Genomic DNA, 8,425 nt, shown 5'->3' on the forward strand with positions numbered 1-8,425 from the left:
ACGACTGTCTCCATGGCGCAATTGGCGAGCGCGATCGGCTGTTAACCGAAAGGTTGGAGGTTACAGCCCACCTGGTGGTAGTGCGGCGCTTTTTTTTTCTTTGGGCTGATAGCTTTGAAGATATGTTCTGATGGTGGAGAGAGTGGAGCATGAATGTCTCCGTGGCGCAATTGGCTAGAGCGATCGGCTGTTACCCGAAAGGTTGGAGGTTGGAGCCCACCCGGGGGTGGTGCGGCGCTTTTTTTCTTTGGGCTGATAGCTTTGAAGATATGTTCTGATGGTGGTGAAAGTGGAGCACGACTGTCTCCGTGGCGCAAATGGCTAGCGCGATCGGCTGTTAGCCGAAAGGTTGGAAGTTCGAGCCCACCCGGGGGTGGTGCGGCACTTTTTTTCTTTGGGCTGAAAGCTTTGAAGATATGTTCTGATGGTGGTGAGAGTGTAGCAGGACTGTCTCCGTGGCGCAATTGGCTAGCGCGATCGACTGTTAACCGAAAGGTTGGAGGTTCGAGCCCACCCGGTGGTGGTGCGGCGCTTATTTTTCTTTGGGCTGATAGCTCCGAAGAAATGTTCTGATGGTGGTGAGAGTGGAGCACGACTGTCTCTGTGGCGCAATTGGCTAGCGCTATCGGCTGTTAACCGAAAGGTTGGAGGTTCGAGCCCTCCCGGGAGTGGTGTGTTGCTTTTTTTTCTTTGGGCTGATAGCTTTAAAGATATGTTCTGATGGTGGCTAGAGTGGAGCAGGACTAACTCCGTGGCGCAATTGGCTAGCGCGATCGGCTGTTAACTGAAAGCTTGGAGTTTCGAGCCCACCCGGTAGTGGTGCGGCGCTTTTTTTTCTTTGAGCTGATAGCTTTGAAGATATGTTCTGATGGTGGTGAGAGTAGAGCAGGACTGTCTCCGTGGCGCAATTGGCTAGCGCGATCGGCTGTTAACCGAAAAGTTGGAGTTTCGAGCCCACCCGGGGACGGTGTGTCGCTTCTTTTTTCTTTGCGCTGATTGCTTTGAAGATATGTTCTAATGGTGGTGAGAGTGGAGCACGACTGTCTCCGTGACGCAATTGGCTATCGCGATCGGCTGTTAACAGAAAGGATGGAGGTTCGAGCCCGGCCGGGGGTGGTGTGGCGCTTTTTTTTCTTTGGGCTGATAGCTTTGAAGATATGTTCTGATGGTGGTGAGAGTATAGCAGGACTGTCTCCGTGGCGCAATTGGCTAGCGCGATCGGCTGTTAACCGAGAGGTTGGAGGTTTGAGCCCACCCGGGGACGGTGTGTCGCTTTTTTTTCTTTTCGCTGATAGCTTTGAAGATATGTTCTGATGGTGGTGAGAGTGGAGCACGACTGTCTCTGTGGCGCCATTGGCTAGCGCGATCGGCTGTTAACCGAAAGGTTGGAGGTTCGAGCCCACCCGGTGGTGGTGCGGCGCTTTTTTTTTCTTTGGGCTGATAGCTCCGAAGAAATGTTCTGACGGTGGTGAGAGTGGAGCAGGACAGTCTCCGTGGCGCAATTGGCTAGCGCGTTCGGCCGTTAACCGAAAGGTTAAAGGTTCGAGCACACCCGGGGACGGTGTGTCGCTTTTTTTTGCGCTGATAGCTTTGAAGATATGTTCTGCTGGTGGTGAAAGTGGAGCCTCACTGTCTCCGTGGCGCAATTGAATAGCGCGATCGGCTGTTAACAGAAAGTATGGAGGTTTGAGCCCACCCGGGGGTGGTTCGCCGCTTTTTTTTTGGGCTGATAGCTTTGAAGATATGTTCTGATGGTGGTGCAAGTGGAGCCTCACTGTCTCCGTGGCGCAATTGGCTAGCGCGATCGGCTGTTAACCGAAAGCTTGGAGTTTCGAGCCCACCCGGTTGTGGCGGGGCGCTTTTTTTCTTTGAGCTGATAGCTTTGAAGATATGTTCTGATGGTGGTGAGAGTGGAGCAGGACTGTCTCCGTGGCGCAATTGGCTAGCGCGATCGGCTGTTAACCGAAAGGTTGGAGTTTCGAGCCCACCCGGGGACGATGTGTCGCTTTTTTTTTTCTTTTCGCTGATAGCTTTGAAGATATGTTCTGATGGTGGTGAGAGTGGAGCACGAGTGTCTCAGTGGCGCAATCGGCTAGCGCGATCTGCTGTTGACTGAAAGGTTGGAGGTTCGAGCCCACCTGGTGGTGGTGCGGCGCTTCTTTTTCTTTGGGCTGATAGCTCTGAAGAAATGTCCTGGTGGTGGTGAGAGTGGAGCACGACTGTCTCCGTGGCGCAGTTGGCTAGCGCGATTTGCAGTTAACCGAAAAGTTGGAAGTTCGAGCTCACCCGGTGGTGGTGCGGCAGTTTTTTTTTCTTTGGGCTGATAGCTTTGAAGATATGTTCTGATGGTGGTGAGAGTATAGCAGGACTGCCTCCGTGGCGCAATTTGCTGGCGCGATCGGCTGCTAAGCGAAAGGTTGGAGGTTCGAGGCCTCTTGGGAGTGGTGTGTTGCTTTTTTCTTTGCGCTGATAACTTTAGAGACATGTTCTCATGGTGGTGAGATATGAGCAAGACTGTCTCCGTGGCGCAATTGGCCAGCACGTTCGGCTGTTAACCGAAAAATTGGAGGTTTGAGCCCTCCCGGGAGTGGTGTGTTGCTTTTTTCTTTGCGCTGATAGCTTTGAAGATATGTTCTAATGGTGTTGAGAGTGGAGCACGACTGTCTCTGTGGCCCAATTGGGTAGCGCGATCCGCTGTTAACGTAAAGGTTGGAGGTTCTAGCCCACCAGGTGGTGGTGCGGCGCTTTTTTTTCTTTGAGCTGGTAGCTCTGAAGAAATGTTCTGACGGTGGTGAGCGTGGAGCACGGCTGTCTCCGTGGCGCCATTGGCTAGCGCGATCGGCTGTTAACCGAAAGGTTGGAGGTTCGAGCCCACCCGGTGGTGGTGCGGCGCTTTTTTTTCTTTGGGCTGATAGCTCCGAAGAAATGTTCTGACGGTGGTGAGAGTGGAGCCCGACTGTCTCCGTGGCGCCATTGGCTAGCGCTATCGGCTCTTATACGAAAGGTTGGAGGTTCGAGCCCACCCGGAGTGGTGCGGCGCTTTTTTCTTTGGACTGATAGCTTTGAAGATATGTTCTGATGGTGGTGAGAGTATAGCAGGACTGTCTCCGTGGCGCGATTGGCTAGCGCGATCGGCTGTTAACCGAGAGGTTGGAGGTTTCAGCCCACCCGGGGACGGTGTGTCGCTTTTTTTTCTTTTCGCTGATAGCTTTGAAGATATGTTCTGATGGTGGTGAGAGTGGAGCACGACTGTCTCTGTGGAGCCATTGGCTAGCGCGATCAGCTGTTAACCGAAAGGTTGGAGGTTCGAGCCCACCTGGTGGTAGTGCGGCGCTTTTTTTTGGGCTGATAGCTCTGAAGAAATGTTCTGACGGTGGTGAAAGTGGAGCCTCACTGTCTCCGTGCCGCAATTGGCGAGCGCGATCAGCTGTTAACCGAAAGGTTGGAGGTTAGAGCCCACCCGGAGACAGTGTGTCGCTTTTTTTTCTTTGCGGTGATAGCTTTGAAGATATGTTCTGATGGTGGTGAAAGTGGAGCACGACTGTCTCCGTGGCGCAATCGGCTAGTGCGATCGGCTGTTAGCCGAAAGGTTGGAGGTTCTAGCCCACCCGCGGACGGTGTGTCGCTTTTTTTTCTTTTCGCTGATAGCTTTGAAGATATGTTCTGATGGTGGTGAGAGTGGAGCACGACTGTCTCTGTGGCGCAAATGGCTAGCGCGATCTGCTGTTGACTGAAAGGTTGGAGATTCGAGCCCGCCTGGTGGTGGTGCGGCGCTTCTTTTTTTGGGCTGATAGCTCTGAAGAAATGTCCTGGCGGTGGTGAGAGTGGAGCACGACTGTCTCCGTGGCGCAGTTGGCTAGCGCGATTTGCAGTTAACCGAAAAGTTGGAGGTTCGAGCCCACCCGGTTTGGTGCGGCACTTTTTTTTCTTTGGGCTGATAGCTTTGAAGATATGTTCTGATGGTGGTGAGAGTAAAGCAGGACTGGCTCCATGGCGCAATTTGCTAGCGCGATCGGCTGTTAAGCGAAAGGTTGGAGGTTCGAGCCCTCCTGGGAGTGGTGTGTTGCTTTTTTCTTTGCGCTGATAACTTTAGAGACATGTTCTCACGGTGGTCAGATCTGAGCACGACTGTCTCCGTGGCGCAATTGGCCTGCACGTTCGGCTGTTAACCGAAAAATAGGAGGTTTGAGCCCTCCCGGGAGGGGTGTGTTGCTTTTTTCTTTGCACTGATAGCTTTGAAGATATGTTCTAATGGTGGTGAGAGTGGAGGACGACTGTCTCCGTGGCCCAATTGGCTAGCGCGATCCGCTGTTAACGTAAAGGTTGGAGGTTCGAGCCCACCAGGTGGTGGTGCGGCGCTTTTTTTTCTTTGGGCTGATAGCTCTGAAGAAATGTTCTGACGGTGGTGAGCGTGGAGCACGACTGTCTCCGTGGCGCCATTGACTAGCGCGATCTGCTGTTAACCGAAAGGTTGGAGGTTCGAGCCCACCCGGTGGTGGTGCGGCGCTTTTTTTTTCTTTGGGCTGATAGCTCCGAAGAAATGTTCTGATGGTGGTGAGAGTGGAGCACGACTGTCTCCGTGGCGCAATTGGCTAGCGCTATCGGCTGTTAACCGAATAGTTGGAGGTTCGAGCCCTCCCGGGAGTGGTGTGTTTTTTTTTCTTTGGGCTGATAGCTTTAAAGATATGTTCTGATGGTGGCTAGAGTCGAGCAGGACTGTCTCCGTGGCGCAATTGGCTAGCGCGTTCGGCCGTTAACCGAAAAGTTGGAGGTTCGAGCACACCCGGTGGTGGTGCGGGCTTTTTTCTATGGGCTGATAGCTTTGAAGATATGTTCTAATGGTGGTGAGAGTGAAGCAGGACTGTCTCCGTGGCGCAATTGGCTAGCGCGATCGACTGTTAACCGAAAGGTTGGAGGTTCGAGCCCACCCGGTGGTGGTGCGGCGCTTTTTTTCTTTGGGCTGATAGCTTTGAAGATATGTTCTGATGGTGGTGAGAGTGGAGCAGGACTGTCTCCGTGGCGCAATTGGCTAGCGCGATCGGCTGTTAACTGAAAGCTTGGAGTTTCGAGCCCACCCGGTAGTGGTGCGGCGCTTTTTTTTCTTTGAGCTGATAGCTTTGAAGATATGTTCTGATGGTGGTGAGAGTAGAGCACGACTGTCTCCGTGGCGCAGTTGGCTAGCGCGATTTGCAGTTAACCGAAAATTGGAGGTTCGAGCCCACCCGGTTTGGTGCGGCACTTTTTTTTTTGGGCTGATAGCTTTGAAGATATGTTCTGATGGTGGTGAGAGTAAAGCAGGACTGGCTCCATGGTGCAATTTGCTAGCGCGATCGGCTGTTAAGCGAAAGGTTGGAGGTTCGAGCCCTCCTGGGAGTGGTGTGTTGCTTTTTTCTTTGCGCTGATAACTTTAGAGACATGTTCTCACGGTGGTCAGATCTGAGCACGACTGTCTCCGTGGCGCAATTGGCCTGCACGTTCGGCTGTTAACCGAAAAATAGGAGGTTTGAGCCCTCCCAGGAGTGGTGTGTTGCTTTTTTCTTTGCACTGATAGCTTTGAAGATATGTTCTAATGGTGGTGAGAGTGGAGCACGACTGTCTCCGTGGCCCAATTGGCTAGCTCGATCCGCTGTTAACGTAAAGGTTGGAGGTTCAAGCCCACCAGGTGGTGGTGCGGCGCTTTTTTTTCTTTGGGCTGATAGCTCTGAAGAAATGTTCTGACGGTGGTGAGCGTGGAGCACGACTGTCTCCGTGGCGCCATTGGCTAGCGCGATCTGCTGTTAACCGAAAGGTTGGAGGTTCGAGCCCACCCGGTGGCGGTGCGGCGCTTTTTTTTTGGGCTGATAGCTCCGAAGAAATGTTCTGATGGTGGTGAGAGTGGAGCAAGACTGTCTCCGTGGCGCAATTGGCTAGCGCTATCGGCTGTTAACCGAAAGGTTGGAGGTTCGAGCCCTCCCGGGAGTGGTGTGTTGCTTTTTTTTTGGCTGATAGCTTTAAAGATATGTTCTGATGGTGGCTAGAGTCGAGCAGGACTGTCTCCGTGGCGCAATTGGCTAGCGCGTTCGGCCGTTAACCGAAAAGTTGGAGGTTCGAGCACACCCGGTGGTGGTGCGGGCTTTTTTCTATGGGCTGATAGCTTTGAAGATATGTTCTGATGGTGGTGAGAGTGAAGCAGGACTGTCTCCGTGGCGCAATTGGCTAGCGCGATCGACTGTTAACCGAATGGTTGGAGGTTCGAGCCCACCCGGTGGTGGTGCGGCGCTTTTTTTCTTTGGGCTGATAGCTTTGAAGATATGTTCTGATGGTGGTGAGAGTGGAGCAGGACTGTCTCCGTGGCGCAATTGGCTAGCGCGATCGGCTGTTAACTGAAAGCTTGGAGTTTCGAGCCCACCTGGTAGTGGTGCGGCGCTTTTTTTTCTTTGAGCTGATAGCTTTGAAGATATGTTCTGATGGTGGTGAGAGTAGAGCAGGAATGTCTCCGTGGCGCAAACGGCTAGCGCGATCGGCTGTTAACCGAAAATTTGGAGTTTCGAGCCCACCCGGGGACGGTGTGTCGCTTTTTTTTCTTTGCGCTGATTGCTTAGAAGATATGTTCTAATGGTGGTGAGAGTGGAGCACGCCTGTCTCCGTGACGCAATTGGCTTTCGCGATCGGCTGTTAGCCGAAAGGTTGGAGGTTCGAGCCCTCCTGGGAGTGGTGTGTTGCTTTTTTCTTTGCGCTGATAACTTTAGAGACATGTTCTCACAGTGGTCAGATCTGAGCACGAAAGCCTCCGTGGCGCAATTGGCCAGCATGTTCGGCTGTTAACCGAAAATTTGGAGGTTTGAGCCCTCCCGGGAGTGGTGTGTTGCTTTTTTTTGCGCTGATAGCTTTGAAGATATGTTCTAATGGTGGTGAGAGTGGAGCACGATTGTCTCCGTGGCCCAATTGGCTAGCGCGATCCACTGTTAACGTAAAGGTTGGAGGTTCGAGCCCACCAGGTGTTGGTGCGGCGCTTTTTTTTCTTTGGGCTGATAGCTCTGAAGAAATGTTCTGACGGTGGTGAGCGTGGAGCACGACTGTCTCCGTGGCGCCATTGGCTAGCGCGATCGGCTGTTAACCGAAAGGTTGGAGGTTCGAGCCCACCCGGTGGTGGTGCGGCGCTTTTTTTTCTTTGGGCTGATAGCTCCGAAGAAATGTTCTGATGGTGGTGAGAGTGGAGCACGACTGTCTCCATGGCGCAATTGGCTAGCGCTATCGGCTGTTAACCGAAAGGTTGGAGGTTCGAGCCCTCCCGGGAGTGGTGTGTTGCTTTTTTTTTCTTTGGGCTGATAGCTTTAAAGATATGTTCTGATGGTGGCTAGAGTGGAGCAGGACTGTCTCCGTGGCGCAATTGGCTAGCGCGTTCGGCCGTTAACCGAAAGGTTGGAGGTTCGAGCACACCCGGTGGTGGTGCGGTCTTTTTTCTATGGGCTGATAGCTTTGAAGATATGTTCTGATGGTGGTGAGAGTGAAGCAGGACTGTCTCCGTGGCGCAATTGGCTAGCGCGATCGACTGTTAACCGAAAGGTTGGAGTTTCGAGCCCACCCGGGGACGGTGTGTCGCTTTTTTTTTTCTTTGCGCTGATTGCTTTGAAGATATGTTCTAATGGTGGTGAGAGTGGAGCACGACTGTCTCCGTGACGCAATTGGCTAGCGCTATCGGCTGTTAACAGAAAGGATGGAGGTTCGAGCCCGGCCGGGGTTGGTGCGGCGCTTTTTTTTCTTTGGGCTGATAGCTTTGAAGATATGTTCTGATGTTGGTGAGAGTGGAGCACGACTGTCTCCATGGCGCAGTTGGCGAGCGCGATCGGCTGTTAACCGAAAGGTTGGAGGTTAGAGCCCACCCGGTGGTAGTGCGGCGCTTTTTTTTCTTTGGGCTGATAGCTTTGAAGATATGTTCTGATGGTGGTGAGAGTGGAGCATGACTGTCTCCGTGGCGCAATTGGCTAGAGCGATCGGCTGTTAGCCGAAAGGTTGGAGGCTGGAGCCCACCCGGGGGGGGGGGGGTGCGGCGCTTTTTTTCTTTGGGCTGATAGCTTTGAAGATATGTTCTGATGGTGATGAAAGTGGAGCACGACTGTCTCCGTGGCGCAAATGGCTAGCGCGATCGGCTGTTAGCCGAAAAGTTGGAGGTTCGAGCCCACCCGGGAGTGGTGCGGCGCTTTTTTTCTTTGGGCTGATAGCTTTGAAGTTATGTTCTGATGGTGGTGAGAGTGTAGCAGGACTGTCTCCGTGGCGCAATTGGCTTTCGCGATCGGCTGGTAACCGAGAGGTTGGAGGTTTGAGCCCACCCGGGGACGGTGTGTCGCGTTTTTTTTTCGCTGATAGCTTTGAAGATATGTTCTGATGGTGGTGAGAGTGGAGCACGACTGAATCCGTGGCGCAATTGGCTAGCGCGATCTGCTGT

The 8,425-nt window shown here is 53.0% G+C and overlaps 1 non-coding gene across 1 annotated transcript; it reads left to right on the top strand.

Annotated features, from left to right (window-relative positions):
• Positions 1–1,190: 1,190 nt before the first annotated feature.
• TRNAN-GUU (transfer RNA asparagine (anticodon GUU)) lies at positions 1,191–1,264 on the top strand. The gene has a single exon. It is a non-coding gene; the product is annotated as a tRNA-Asn (tRNA).
• Positions 1,265–8,425: the final 7,161 nt, after the last annotated feature.

The sequence above is a fragment of the Rhipicephalus microplus genome, unplaced genomic scaffold (genome assembly GCF_043290135.1).
Source record: "Rhipicephalus microplus isolate Deutch F79 unplaced genomic scaffold, USDA_Rmic scaffold_53, whole genome shotgun sequence".
Classification (NCBI taxonomy): domain Eukaryota; kingdom Metazoa; phylum Arthropoda; class Arachnida; order Ixodida; family Ixodidae; genus Rhipicephalus; species Rhipicephalus microplus.